Here is a 16238-nt window from a genome sequence, read left to right on the forward strand (position 1 = left end):
AGTATTAAAATACTAAATAACAAATGCTACGCCTATTACCTAATAACTAATAAATACTTACTTAAATAAGAGAATATAATGTAGGCACTTCGGTATAATAAAAGCCATGGGTTTCAAAAAGTATTGCCATACTTTTAGAAACCAATGGCGACACCAATGATAGTATTCAAGGCAGTCCGGAGGGCTAATAGAGTATTGCTCTTTTGGCGCGCTCTAGAAAACGGAAAGAATTATTAATTGCTAAATTTCAATTAATAATGAAAGCGTAATATTAAGGGTAGTACATAATTGTTCCGCGTCTATTAACCAACGAAATATTTGTGCGCATGGGAATGTAAATCTGGCGGATGACTTGCACAAACGAGTATAGTCAATTTATGTAAATTTTTCGACTAATAGGTGTTTTAAAACTTATTAAGCATTGCTGAGTCTGTAAGTCCGAGAGAGAAGTTTATTCTAGAGTAAGACGCTTTGGAAGGAAAAAGATAAATGACCGAAGTGTAAGGTAATAAAGGTTATTTGATTCCTAAATTTTGCTTAAGGTTCGTAAAGAGGAATTGAAATTATATCGGTCATGGAAATAAACTATGTAACATAGTAGATCGTGTGTACTATTCTATTTCGGCGAAAATGAACGCCGAATTTCCACCCAGACCGCCTCTTAATAACGAGGCTTACCGTCGATAACATAAAGTATCTATAAACTATGCAGTTTATTAAAATAATTAATTTCTTTTAAAGACGCATAGTTAGTTATGATTAAACGTTGCATTTATGTTCGTCTACTACAGTTTACTTAACTTTCATCTAGGCTTGTAAATACTTAAGTTTTAAGTGGCGTTGAAATGTTTTCCTTGCAATGACCGTATATCGTCACTCGTCGAGACCGTAACAGATGGTTCATTGTATTCGGAGCCAAAGATAAGCCATGCCATGTACTGTTACCTGTTTAACTTAACAAACATTGCCGTTTTAGAACGCGTGTAGTTTATCACGTATTGTTGGATTTTAATTTCATTGCTTAAGAATCAATTTTAACACTGACTTATAATCATTTTAAGGTATAACGTAGGCATATAAACCTGTATAAATAAAATAGATAGTCATATATATTTCTTAACGAAAAATTCAACCAATTCGACTGATTTCTTAATATTTTCGTCCAGGTTTTACAATTTATAGAAAGGTTCTTATGAAGAAATTAGTAGCAACAATACCTACCAATAAAACATTTTACGTGAATCAAATATAATAAGTTTAATAATACGTATCAAAGATATGTAATATGTATAAAAAAATAATTAGAAAATGTCCTGTATGAACTTTCATTCATTTATCAAAAATTGTGTATTACACAGTAATACAGTGAAAATTCAATCCCATCGTTACTAGACTACATTGCGCATAATAGATAACTTATTCTTCTATTTTGCCGAAGTTTATTATTAAGATATATAAATGAAGCTATTACTCTGAAATAATTTTTGATACATTTATATTATTTTATTGCAACAGTCGAATAACTTCTGCTCTTTGACAGCTAGTATATAATATAAATTTTTAAAATTTATTTAGAAAAATTATAACCATACCAAATGCATTGCCGACCATAAATATAAAACGAAGATATACCTTTGAAGATGTTAAGATAATACATTGGTCAATATTGATGTACTCGTACAAGATCATAATGTTTTATGTACGTGTCTATAAAATGCCTTATCGCATTTTTAGTAAATCCAAGCGACAAGTGCATATGTGAACGATGGAACTGGCAAACACTTTTCTGTAACATTCTGATGCAACTAATAAGTATTAATTACATAAAATTAAGGAAACAAATCAAAAGATAAAAGGATAAACTCCTTTTAAAGACAAATGGAATGTCTTGACCGTCTGATTAAAATCCCTGAAAATCACTGTGCCCATGTTAAGATCAAATAAATATTTTGAATATTCTGTTTTTGAGAAAGTTGGGTATATTTTAAAGAGAAGAACACGATAAGAATCCAACGATTTAATTACCACTCGTAACGTTCATGATTGCTATGCCAAGTATTATTGACGGACCTCGATCTAATATGCATGGTGTACATATGTAATGGTTAATCTAAATATTAATTGTGTCGGCATTACATTAATCTCCCTCTTTAATTAAAATTAATTAAATATTAAAAATCTGATATCAGTTGAACTAAATTATATAAATGTGTTATCATCAATAAAAAGATAATTAAGAAGAAATCCGATATAAAAAGAAACGATAATACTCTAATCTAATGTCACGGATATCATGAATAGCCGATGATCGGATCAAATTTAATGTAATGTAACTAATTACTGTATTGCATAATTAAAGAAGTTTATCAGCATGATTCAGCTCGACGGGCGAGCGTAAATAACAGCGTTGTCTTCGCTATTCCAAAATTAATATAAGCAATGAGTCAGCGGGCCGTATAAATCAAATTATATCGCCCACTATGTGATAGACAATAAGCCAAAATTACGAGTTAAAAGTTGCAATTAAATAGGAACAATGTGGTTGGAAGTCGACAAGATGCTGGCTTGTCATCAATCAGCCTTCCATCTTGCCTCCATCGCCCTCTGTCTTTACTCGTTACTCGTTAAATATAATTAATCATGGGATATTATTAAAATTTGTGATGACATGGCGGGTACACTGCTAATTCGTCAGGGCAGGTCCACCAAAACATTTGGTTTGCGAATTGATCGGAATATAAATTTATGTAATTCGATTTTTTTAAACCTTATTGTTTTTGTAATATTAAAAAGTCAGTTAAATGCCATTTATGACATGAATTCATGTCATATCGATACTACTTACACAATAAAATTTTCAATATTCTTACGTCCAGATTGCCTTATTTTAAATCGTTTTGAATTTGTTAACATACATCTATATATGCCAATGTATGTAATGGTATTTTTATTTCAATATTCTTTATTGGTGAAATAAAAATATTTATTGAGTTACCTCGTTTACTTTTAATGAAAGAAACAGTTGATTTATAATGGGACATAAACTTTATCACCAAACCTTTGTAAGTCGTTATTTTATTTGAATCTATAGTTATTAGCGATACGACAGTCTAGTAACGCGACCACACAGATGTTTCTTACGAAACACAATAGGTGTCTAAGCATTTTAATTAAGTATTAGTGGTTGCGATCATTCACAGTGTGATGAACATAGTATTAAGCCGTACATCTAAGCACCTAAGTGGGAAACTTAGGAAATTAATAATTGCTATAATAATTGCGACCGCGACCGGAGGGGGGATCCAGCGCACCGTCACAGGCAGTAATGAGCCGCAAGATAATGTGAGATTTGAGGCGCCTCCCAGGCGTCTGCCGTAGCGTAATTACCTAGTGACTCAGCACGGCTTTGTTCGCCCTGCATAGGATCCGCGAACAAACTTGTTTTAATTAATTTCGTGTCTCGAACAAGCCTTCAAGCTGATTGTTATCTACTTAGTTGCTGTTAGCGCTCCGGACGCCCCGATAATGAAGCAACATATTGTTCTAAACTAGAATTATGACCACGATGGTCTAAAAACGGAGACGCTTGGTTTTGTTTAAGAAATAATTTATTTATTGTGTCCGCATTGCACCGGTTTTGTTATTAATATAAATATGATATACAATTCGAAATGTCAATATAAACTTACATTACACACGCATGAACGTATATTATTGTCACAAATTTTTTTTAAATTATATTTTCAAACGCGTCATTTAATTATATTACCCTGTTTATAACTAGTACAGTACTAACACACCAAACCCCATGTTCTCATCAGTGCTAAATGATTTATTTAAAAAGTGTCGTATTTTTACACTAAATATATCAATTGATGAGCAATTAATGGGGAAATTGATATCAAACGTACTTGTTAATGTGGACATGGTTTGAGGGATACTAGGTTTTTAAAAGAAAACTCACGATACTAGCAGTTCCCGTCTATGTATACTTTGGCTCGTAAAGTGGTGTGAAAAGCACGACAAAATTTGATTTAAAGTCAACCACCTCTAACTTTAATTTTTAAGGTAAATTATTATAATCACTAAACAGTGTAATTACTCATATAAAGAAGTGAATAGAACGATTTGGTGGATATTGCATTGTGAAGTTGAACGGTTTTGTTTGATTTTCACTTTGTAACATGGGACGATATGTCTTCTCACTCAATAATTTTATAATAGCTGTAGTATATAAACACAGTAATACTTAAGCACTATCTTCACTATTTTTTATACTATATGCTTCTGCATATATACGGCCTCCTACAAAAGATATCCATTATACCTGTATACGAACTATGCGAAAAGATTAAACGTCCATCTACATAAGACATACGGTACATCGTTATAGTATTCGACATATTCGTTTGCTATTAAAAAAAAATTGTTTGTTAAGTAAACATACTGAGACGAATCCGTATCCATAATAAGTAAATGTTATTGAAAAATACGTATGTGGCGTGGATATCATTTTATAACAAATCCAAATTGTTTAACGTGAAACTTAAAGACACTGTAAGTTGTGTTTAACTTAAATAAAACGTGGCAACTGTATAAATAACAATATTAACATCGATGTATCAATTCGGACCGCTGCCGGCATAAGTCTTGGTTGACTGACGGCACGTCTCGTACGTATTTTGTACAAACTTAAACGGCGCTTCAAGTTTTTGTCATAATAACGAGCGAAACACTCGATAGCCGTGCGCCTCGCCGTACTCTCTCCACTTACGTACTTACGTGTAGAATTAATAATCTGACCGGCGCGGCGCGGAGCGGCGGTTGTTTGGCGCGCCAGTTGCCATGACAACGGGTGAAATATGGCCACTGTCTTTACTTCGTTTATTGCCGTTATTAGTTAACGATGGCCATTTATTTTATTTAGAACGCAACGAAACGCCATTAATTATAAGAAGAAAAGATTTACTTTACGATGATGATTTACATTTAGACAGCGCAGTCTTTCAATGCAGTTTTTTAAGAGTTTATTAAATTTTAATTGGTTGCTATACTTTGTCTTTTTAGTTAATTATAGTTAACGAAGTGCATTACATTATAACAATCATTCGTCGTAATAAACATCGATGGTAGTCGACAGCGCGTCGTGTATTTTTAACAGGCTATTATAAGGATGGCTCTTCAAACAATAATTAGTAGCAATTACAACACAAAATTCCCTCCATCAAATTGGATGACTGGCAAGAGTGGAGTGGCCGCACGCAGAGAAAAATTTTAAGAATACCCCATCTCTACCTTAGTTAAAGATATTAAAACTTAAATTTGAACTTTGCGGTTATACTTGGCTATTTGATTAAAAGGATATAATATTGCGAACGTTTAAGTTCTTAGGTTATAATTACAGAAATTGGCATTTTTTACAGCCGCCTATAATTGTTTGAAAATGTTTGGTCCGGAATAATTTAAGCAAAGCGAAAATGGTCTTGAGATATTTTTTAATCGATGATTACGTCTGAATAATTTATTCTCGCTCCCCTTTTTTGTATCTACTAAAGTTTTCATTGACATCTTATATCATTTGATTCATGACAATTATATATTAACTTGCACTAATGGAATTGCATTTCGTAGGCAATATTTTCAAGTAATTATATATATATGTCGTTACTGACAATATTACAATAATCGCTATACATTTTAAAGTTTAAATGTTTAATGTGGAGATTAAGGACTAAAGTTAATTAACTTTTTATCGATCTCCAAACATAATCGGACATCTTGGCAAGACGTGCGACTGCGCACATCTTGTTTATTATCATTGTTTGTAACGTTTATGGACTGTAAAACGTCAAATTAAAGTGGTCGTTATAAGGCAATAAATTGTTTATGGTTTCGTTCGTTGCCATTTTAAATTTCTTGCGTTATAAGTAAAAATTATATCATAATTTGTGAATTTTTATCTCTTTGTAAGATTCCAATGATAGCTCAAGTTCTGTTCCTAGTTAAACTATATCAGGTTTTCATTTGATATGATATTTATATTCATGATTTAAAAAGCGAAAACTTTACTGAATATATTGCGTACTCTTTCTTATTTAAGATGTTATCTTTGTAATTATCAGGTGGCAATAATTGAGTTCATATTCATAATGTAATAATTATACTGATGTGTAATTTATTTGAAACAAATACATATTGCTATATGCAATGACTTCATTAGTTATTAATCCAATATCAAAAAAGTGATCAAAAACCAAAAAAAAAAATTGTTAAAAAACAAATTATTCTAATGTCATTAGTTATTAGCAAAATAGGTTTTATATAATAGAAGGAGCAGAGTTAATGCTTACATAGTATGCTGACAGTATGACGGTATAAGGAAAAATATGTAACAAATTATGTTTAATCAACATAAGCGACATGCAAGGAGGCCGAGAGATTCGTTTCCGCCAAACGGATATGTAGCTAAGTTTGTAGTGGTCATAACCTGTAATTGAAACCGGTTTAGTCGATGTGGACTTACGGGCCGGCGAGAGGGCATGCGATATCAGAGCAGGTGTGCCAACGTGCCCACTCACTCAATGAAAATTCCATTTCGAACTTAACGTAGTTTGCGTGATTTACTTATACCTGGCCTTTCTTTGTCATCATCTCTCAATTTGAGAATTGTATTTCCTCAAAAAGTATATTTTAATATTTGCACAAAATTCGCATTAAATTTTTTATCAATTCTTTTATAGATTTACTCAGGAAGCGAATAAATGACTCTCTACTACTAACAATGTTATACCACTCAGGTTTCTCAAATACAAAATATACAGCACCGTGTTTGGGTTTGTCAATTATACTTGGATAATTTTATTAACAACAACTTACTATTCCTTGCCATATAACTGGCTTTTAACGTAAAAGGACATAAAAACATCTAATATTAGAGTTAAATCAATGTATATATAAATTTTTTGGTTGTATTTTACCTAACTTGTAATAAAATGTAAATTTCATACTACAAGAGCATTACTTTGCGATGAAAACTAGAGAAGAACTTGTAAGGATATCAATGATTCCGACATCAGCACACATCGAATATGTATATTCTTGGCAAGTTTGGGGTGGCATGTTTATAACGCTTGTTTAATAATTTAACACTTGCGGCGTCGTCCCTTACCGGCCCGTGTGATAAATAATGGACGCAGCAATAATATGGGTACCGTCTAAGTACATTAAATAACGATATGTGTAAGCAGTTTGACGCCTACACGTAAACAACTTTTTTTTAATAATAGTGCGATCAAGTATTTAGATTTAAAAATAATACACAGAGAAATTTAGCCGTTGTTTTGCAAATGGTAACAACGAATCTAATAAACAGGATAATCGGTTATATAAGTTAAAGCTTCAACGTGGTGAATGTAATACTCATTTGATATAAAAAAGCTTGAAAGCTTCTACACCTATTTTCAAATACCCTAAAAGTAAACACTCCAAAAGTCTATTGAAATGCGACAGACCAACGTTTTCTGAGGGATAGATAGTAAACAGTAATTAATATTCATATGTAGTCATTTGAATTTGGATAATGATTTTTCTTATTTATTACATTAGTTATTATTTGTCAAACCTTTCATTTTTGTAGGGGATATACCATAAATTAATTGACAACAAGAAATTCCTATACATCTAATCTGTTCAAATTTTTTCAACTATAACCAATTACATAGTGAAATTCCTAAATCCCGCGACGTTAAGAGTTTACAAAATTATTCAAGTCATGTTTATAATATCCATAATCCTGTCTGTGAAGAAAACAGCGAACATTAGGTTTAATATTATACAACTCTAGGTAAACTGGAATAATTGCCGGCAATGAAATTCATTAAACACGTTACTGATTTTCTCAATTATTATTGATTTTTACTAATTAATAAAGCCAATTTGCACAATATTTATTTCAAATATATCGGGGTTACTATATTATTAACGTAAATGTAATGATGTCGTAGAAATGTAATGATCATCATCATTAAAGCGATATGAAATTATAGACAAATAATTTATTATTCAATAAACATTTCGTAAACTAGATGATATAATAAGTATGTAATATATAATGGTCAGATAACTAAGTATAGTTGATGTGAATCTTATAAATAAATAATTAATTTGAAAAGAGTATAGGAAACATACGCCAGTCGCAATTACTATGCATTTTACAATAGATTATTGTGAGTGATAACAGACCAAATTAATGTAAGAAAGAATTTAAGAAATTAGGTGAAGGCTAAGTTTCTATACTTTTTAATTAAACTGTTATCAAAACTGACACTTAAATTCGTTATTATAAATGATTAAACACAAACGTACTTGAAACTCCGTGGAATAACTAACATAATTTAACAACTATTTGTTTGAATTCACATAGTTTAGTTTCTTATCTGAACATAAACATTATAAACGATTTTATACTGTCAATTAGTGCGAAATTGCTGAAAACGTAATTTAAATGAGACAAAAAGCTAAATGACAACAAATTGTATTTATTTTATTAAATATTACATTCATTCATGTGGCCACTAAAATTATGATTTGTTAAACTGCTTTATATTAACGGATTCTTAAATATCTCCAATCGATTGAAACTTTAACATATTGTAAATAAAGAGATTTTAACACATAAATGCATTTCAAACTGTTTACTTTTAATTAAAAACTTCAACTTGCGATAAAATAATAACTTTTTTTTTCAAAAGAATTAGTTCTATTTTTGTTTTGTGTACTTATTTTTTCTATGTGCCTGTATAACTTCATAAAAATGATTTAAATGTAAGAAAGTTTTTTTGCATTTTGATCTTTGTTTGACCATCCTTCCCCTGAGGCATTCATCAACACTTGTTGAAGAATGCTTTAACTGGAGATTGAAAACGTTGTTCAACATATCTTTAACACTCGCCAAACATTCATTATTTATATAAATGTGGAGGTTGTAAATCGGTCAACTCATACAAGTAATATATATATATATAATAACTACGACTTGCATTAAAAAAGAATTTGTTTCACTTGACGTACAGTGATGTCTAATAATCCCCGAAACCTGGTGATAGGAAATGGTCAACTCTAGAAAATTCATAAAAAAACATTTTTTCAACCTGTCGGCTGAAGTTGGACGTACAAATTATTTTAAGTATATGGTTTGACAAAAAGTGCTACTATCGTACAAAATTCGTCCATCACAGTAAGAATTTTTGTCTGCCATTAAGAGAAGAGTGAGTCATAACAAAAGTAATAGAAAAATACTATAGGCGCTTCATTTTGTTCGAAGTTTTACTACCATTATTCATTTTAAAAATAAGACAGATTTTTCATCGTGCCTATCATTTATTAACTTGGCTTATCTCCCAATTTATGCTTCACGTTGACTTATTTGACATTCAGATATCATCATATGTCTGACAGGAGTCGAAGATTGAATCTGCTCTTGCGCATGGTCATGAAAAATGTTTCCGCCACTTCACTCTAGGTTTGATTGTTAGCTTATAAGTAGCCATCTTAGAATTGTATTATAGCTTACAAAGTTATGTTGAATTAGTTGAAGTCTGTGAAGGACATGTATAGATTTCTTTAGTCTATCGCTCTCGGTGAATCATAAATAAATAACCGAGTTTCTCGAGCATTATCATTTCAGCCATATGACGTCCACTGTAAGCCACAGGCCTCTCTCATTTAGGGTTTTCCAACGACTCTAACAAGGTCGCCTGTCCACCTTGCGGGCTGTTGTCCTTTGCCGCGTTGGCCAGTCCGTGGTCTTTACACCAGAACCATAAAGCTCCAACAGCCACCTGTTTAACGCGCTGTGCTTGCACTGGTTTCCTTAATATTATTAAAATTTAAGTGGTGCGTTTGTAACAATTTAGTATAGGTACGTGGCAACGCATGGTTAATATTAAAGTTTTAAGAGAGAGGCCTTTCATATTGTTATTACTGGCCAATCTAATACCAGATTACTCACTAAACTTTCGAAATCTCCGCGACGAACCCAAGTTGTACTAAGCAAGCTTCATTAGCATGGCATGCGAGTTTGTTTTGTTGTAAGTTATAGAGGAACTTATGTGCGGGTAGTTATTTTATTCGGGCTCAAATTAAGAAAATATATAGATGATTATTCAATTTTTTTTTCTTATTCATTCTATTTTTATGTTTAAGATATTACATATAAAATAAATAATATAACACAATTAAAATTAATTTTGGTTTACTATCTGTTCCTGCAGACTTTGTATTGCCAGAAAACGGCCTGCATTCAAAAAGTGTTTCGGCTGACTAATAATAACGTGGTTTATATTGGCCCCTTTAAAGCTTTTAATCTACAACCATTCGCCCTGTGTATGATTCTTAGTCATAATGGGTAAACGGTTAAACACATACATTTATATAATAGCCTTAAGTAGTTCAAAAATCATACAAAATCTTGAAGGAGCATACGTTCATTTTAATAGCAGCCCGTTAATTTTTACCGCTAATCGTGTTGTAAAATTGTACATGCTCATGTATCGGACACTTCCACGAGGGTGCAACAGAATGCATTTAATTCGTTAATAAATCAGGCTGCGGGGCGGTGCGGGTTCATTAGACAGATCGCCTGGGGCCTTCCGGGGAGTCGTGCCCACTCCATTCGCCAACCTTCTACCGCTTCATGCATTTAATTTGTCGAAAGCAATGTATGACACAAACATCAAATATATTTTATCTAACAATTATAAGAAGCTATTGCCGCTACACTCTTAGTTATTATATCAAACTATGTAGACACTAAATATTCTGCTTCATTACGGGTATTCTCTGACGCCCATTTTTATAAGCGACTACATTACTATCTTTTCCGCAATCACTTACATTAACTATTACTTGCAAAAACATGCTTTGCACACAGAACCACTTAAATTGGAAGTTTGCAATAAATTAAATTTATTCAACTTACGATTGTACTTATGTGATCGTACAGAACAGACTTCATTATATAAATTAGCTATTGAATACTTTATAAAGTAACAGTAATAGATTCTCATCACATTGAATATTGTCTCAAATCATCTGTTATTATAATATAATAAGCTGCGATAAGTTATTAATTGGTTCTCAAAAGTCGAGCTTATCGTGAACGTAAATTAAGGTAGATATTCGCGCGAACGCCCGTCCACGCACGTAGTAAAACTTTTAATTGCATTCAGCTCTATCACTGTAGTCAACAGTGCGAGTTATGAACACCTCGGCAATAGCGGATAACAATTTTAATAAAAATATACGACGCTGAGCTACTACCTAATCATATATTTATATTCCAATTAAAATTATTTTGAAAAATTAAATAGTCATCGTGTGTCGTGTCCCGATGACAAATAAAAAACAATGGATGCCAGTACCGGATAAGAGACTCATTAATTTAGATGATTGTACAATTATCTAAATATAAGCGGAGCGAGACACCCAAGCGGGGTAGGGGGCACTTCAACCCGAAAAGGAGGGAGGGGTGCGGGCACTCGTTTTTAATTAAACCGGCGATGAAATGAAGTGGTCCACATAATATTGCTTAGCCATATTTTCGAAATTAATTTAAGCTCGGCCAATGGTCTCTCGCATAATTTTAGAGAAAGTTACGCAGGCTAACACGAAGTTATGCTAGTATTATTAATAATTACAGTCTTTTATAACAAGTTGTATCAAAATATACCCTGTTGTTTACATGATAAGGAACGAATTTGCCTCCTACAGAAATTTTATGTTATTACTCTTCAATGAAAACTGGTGTGGTGTGTGACATTAGTCATGGAATACAGAAAATCTCAAACATTTTCTTATTCAATTAAAGTAAGAAAATTTACATTCAATCTTTAAAACTACATTTATTAACATACAAAATATAACTGATATTAAACATTGCACATAGTTCTTCAGTACAGTAGCCTATTACCAAAATATTACGGTAATTATTGACAATAATGTTTCTCTATTTGGTCGAATCTGTGCTATGCATTCCGTTTTCTTTCCGACGGATTTTTAAAAATATGTAGTGATTTAATAAATGAAAATTCAATAAGTATTGCGATTTCTTCGACGTTTCAGAACAATTGCGTGCGTAGTAAAAGATTACAAATCAGATTTCTTTTTGATAATAATACATAGGAACTAAGAATGGTCGGTGCACAAGTTTTCGTTAGTTTTAAATTATAATACGTTCGAATAAATAACGCTTTCACTTTATAACTAGTTACTGGAATAGTTACCTAAAGGCTTTGTCCTTTGGGGTCCTTTAATTGTGCGTCCAGGCTTGATGCCTCGGTCGGACCGCCGGTCTCCGGACCGGCGAGATGCACCAAACAAAAAACTTAACAATAACAAAAAATAAACACAATTAACGTGTAAACTGAATAAACTACACAGCTAATAGCAGTCACGAATCATTCAAATGTCTAAGAATACTACAGACTTAACACACAAAACTTCCTAAGAAACTTTTAAAACAAAACGTTGAAGAATTGCGAAAAAAGTAGATATGTTTACGGGGATTGACGACACTTCCCCACGCGGCGTTTCGGTCGCAACTGAGGCAGCCACGCGGTTGGGCGCGGGGGAAGGGCGCGCGGGGACGCCGGCCCCGCACCTCCGCGGTATTATTTGATTAATTCGCCTCCCCCTTGTACACTCGCCGAGTCGTCATTATGACGATGAACGTTAAGTTTTAAATTTTAGTGAGAGCCGCAGCCTTCACCTATTACTTAATTGAATTCATTAAGATCGACGGTCTCTAACAAAGATTAGAAGTTAATAAGCGAACGTTAAAGGATCCGTCCCGTTCATGGTTAATTACCGCGGTTACGGTACAGTCGCAAAAAAACTGCCTGAAATAATGAGTTATACCTACCAAGAAATGTAAGCTCCGCTAATTGGAGTGCATTTGCATACTGAAGTAAAATAAAGTCAGAGTGAGTTATTTTGACGACGTCGTGTCGGCAAGCGACTGGCTAATAAGGAGTTTATAGTGCGTGCACGAGTGTGACGCTCTCGGCAGCCGGTTCATCGCTGCTCACTGGGTTACTTCTTTATTATCAAATGCCTTTCCAAACGGATTTCGAAAATAATGTCTGTTAATTTAGGTTTAAAGTTAATTGTACTTTATCTATATATACTTTTGTCTATCCCAATCAACACACATTACAGTAAAAATATACTTTGATTATTATTATAGTCCTACGGCTTACGAAAGGGAAGATATATGGTTGTAAGTAATCATTGTTCACTGATACCACATTAAAAACAATAAATTAAATTATCTCACTGAAATACGTAATATTAATTTATTAACTTAGTTTATATTGAACAGTAATAGGCCAAAAACTTTTCTCTGTACCTACAGGTGGTCAGTCAGTTGGTTATCAATAAAATACGCAGGAAAAAAGCCCCAGGAATCTGTTGTAACAAAGTCGACAACGCGTTATAAGAGAATTTTAAATATTAAAAAGAAAAAAAAATTGTCATCTTAAGACAAGACGGTGAACGAAAATGTTCCAAATTCTGTAACTAAAGAGATTTCGCTGTAGCGCTTATTTTGACGATCTCTTGAAACAAAGAAAAGAATATGTATAACGCTATATAGTCTATTATAATTAATCATTCTTTCCAACATTTCTTCAATATACAAGTAAGGTGTCCTTCTCAAAACGCTTCCGTTACTGCTGAAGACTACCTGTCTCTATCGATGCATTGCAACACTAATCAGTAATTTCAGCTCTTTAGATACTTAGTATGACCACCGGTTTGGTCATCGGCCTTCTTTTATTTTTCTTTCCTAGGCAGATGTTTCAAATTATTGTGATCACTATGAAAACTGGCCGAAAATGCACGCGCAGTACGCGGTGCTATAGATTGTAGACAAATGCTTATAATAATTTATTTATTAACCCTTTTTATAATTTTAAAGGCAGACTTAATGCCTATATATATTGTTAGCGAAAACTTAATAGAGTATAGACTTGATACATTCCATTTTAAAAATAGGGGTATCCGTCGCACTTACCTTCAAGATGCTTGTGTGCCAGTAGGACTTTCGTTAAATACTAATAAATTATAATCTTTTTTTAACAATTAATATTATTTGAGTTAATGGTACATGATACTGCCAATTTAAAAACGGAAAAGAGGTCCTCATTACTACATTGTAAAATTAATTAAACGTGTAATTATTATTAATTAAAAATAATTATTCAAATTATGATAATTTATTAAAATTTTTATTATTCTAATTTATACCATAAAGCAAAAAGTAATGATTTATGATAATTATTATTAATGCAAGATATTCATGAGGCGTCTGAGAATTTGCAAATTTAATAAGCTTTTATAATTATTATTTATAGTTCGTGCATTATTGAAGTATTTTAACATAAAACGATTCAATTATAAGAGGTTAAAAAGGACTGCATTTTGCAAGCAGGTGAGAGAGTCTGATCGTTTTGTGGCTGACAATACTAAATAAATTTGAAAAGGTTATACTTATGACTATTTTTTTAATGTTGTGCAAGTAAAAATTATATTATTATTATAGTTAAAAATTACTTCGTTACCTTGCTTTTGGGTTTCTTACGTTACTAATAAAACTTACAGTCATTGTTTCTATGACCATGGTATTAATTTTTACTCAACGACCTCTATAACATATTTCAATTAAAAAACACGCGAAGTAGTAGTAGATAGGAATAATAAACATCATGATAAGGACAAGAAAACGCTTCTGAACCACAAATTAAACTATTTGCCTTGGCCGCCCTAATATATGTGGGTAAGGAATCTTTGTTACAAATTTTATTACATAAATATTATTAATCATCAATTGGTAGTAAATGCACACATCGTTACGTTTGCAATATTTGTTAGCAGAAACTACGCAATTCACACAAAAAGTTCTTTCAATTAAAGTAATCAATGGTTAACGTCAAGTAATTATTCTCAAAGATTTTTTTTTACCAACGTTTATACAGTCCCGTCTTAGCGAATCTTGTAGACAGTGGAGCTAATTCGATATTTACATATATTCTCGAAAAAAAAAACACTTTCAGATAACTAGTGGCAGATGTTTATACATTCATTCTTATTATCATCCACATAATATAATTAACATTTATGTTTCAGCCGTTCTGGCCGATTAGCGATCGCGAGCAGGCAGAAAGTCGCAGGATATGGGCATCCTAAGACCTTTGGGGAAGGCTTAGATTTTGCACTGGGCGTCTATCAGTTGACATGATAATAATCCATGACAAAACATTTACAGTGTTTTCTTACGTACGTACGTATTCATAAGAAAAATTCCAGAAAAGTCCAATTTAATAGAAACTACAATCAGATATTTATCAGTTCCTCTATAACAGCATCCTAAAACTTTAAGCTATTAGTATTATACACGAGCTCTGATGAGAGAAGAGCCCACAATTAACTTAGATGGGACATATGTCCTTAAATATTTTCACACAAAAAATCTTTAACACTGTCATACGATTTTTGTTTAATAAACTTCTTAAATCCATTACATAATCATCGTGCGAATTGGCAAATTACAGTAGCAGAGGGCAAGCCATACGGACCGAATAACAAACGGCCTTAAGGATCTGAAGTAACGACTCATGAGTTGGATAAACGATCGAACCAAATAAAAGTTTATTCAACAAATTTCTTTACACTATTAATTACTTTTACCAGAAGGATCGTTAAGCTTTTTTTCAAATTGATTAAAATCCACGTTCGGTAGCATGTGTAACTCTTAATTAGAAAAGGAGTATTAAAACATTTACTTTGCGTTATCATAGTTTTAATAAAAATGATAAGGTAGTTATGAGCTTTGCATTGTATGAACAAAATTGTCTACTTAAAGATAAAAAGAGTAATTACGCGTAGTCACACGTGCGTAATGCGAATTGTTGAACGTCTCATATTTTTTTTTAAATTTGAGATTGTAGAACATGCCGAATTCACAATGCGGTACAATGATATATGGAATTAAATTATCGGTTCCCGACTGTATGTTGACGACGTTACAGATGGTGTATTATCACTCATATATGTAAAGTAACAACTTCAAAACGCATCTTGTAACATTTCAATCATCGTATTAGGAATGAGATCCGTAGAGGCACGAATGTCATTGACATAACCTAGGGGATAGGCAAGTGGAAGTGATAAGTAGACGCAGC

The 16238-nt window shown here is 32.4% G+C and overlaps 1 protein-coding gene across 1 annotated transcript in view; it reads right to left on the reverse strand.

Annotated features, from left to right (window-relative positions):
- Positions 1-12587, reverse strand: part of LOC137922069 (LIM domain transcription factor LMO4) — a 125325-nt gene extending 112738 nt beyond the window's left edge. The window contains exon 1 of the mRNA XM_068764920.1: positions 12282-12587. The gene's annotated coding sequence lies outside the window, so the exon portion shown is untranslated. The remainder of the gene's footprint in view (positions 1-12281) is intronic.
- Positions 12588-16238: the final 3651 nt, after the last annotated feature.

This window comes from Battus philenor, unplaced genomic scaffold (genome assembly GCF_028537555.1).
Source record: "Battus philenor isolate CCGP_79_NKW_IND1 unplaced genomic scaffold, ilBatPhil1.0.hap1 SCAF_2, whole genome shotgun sequence".
NCBI classification, from domain to species: Eukaryota; Metazoa; Arthropoda; class Insecta; order Lepidoptera; family Papilionidae; genus Battus; species Battus philenor.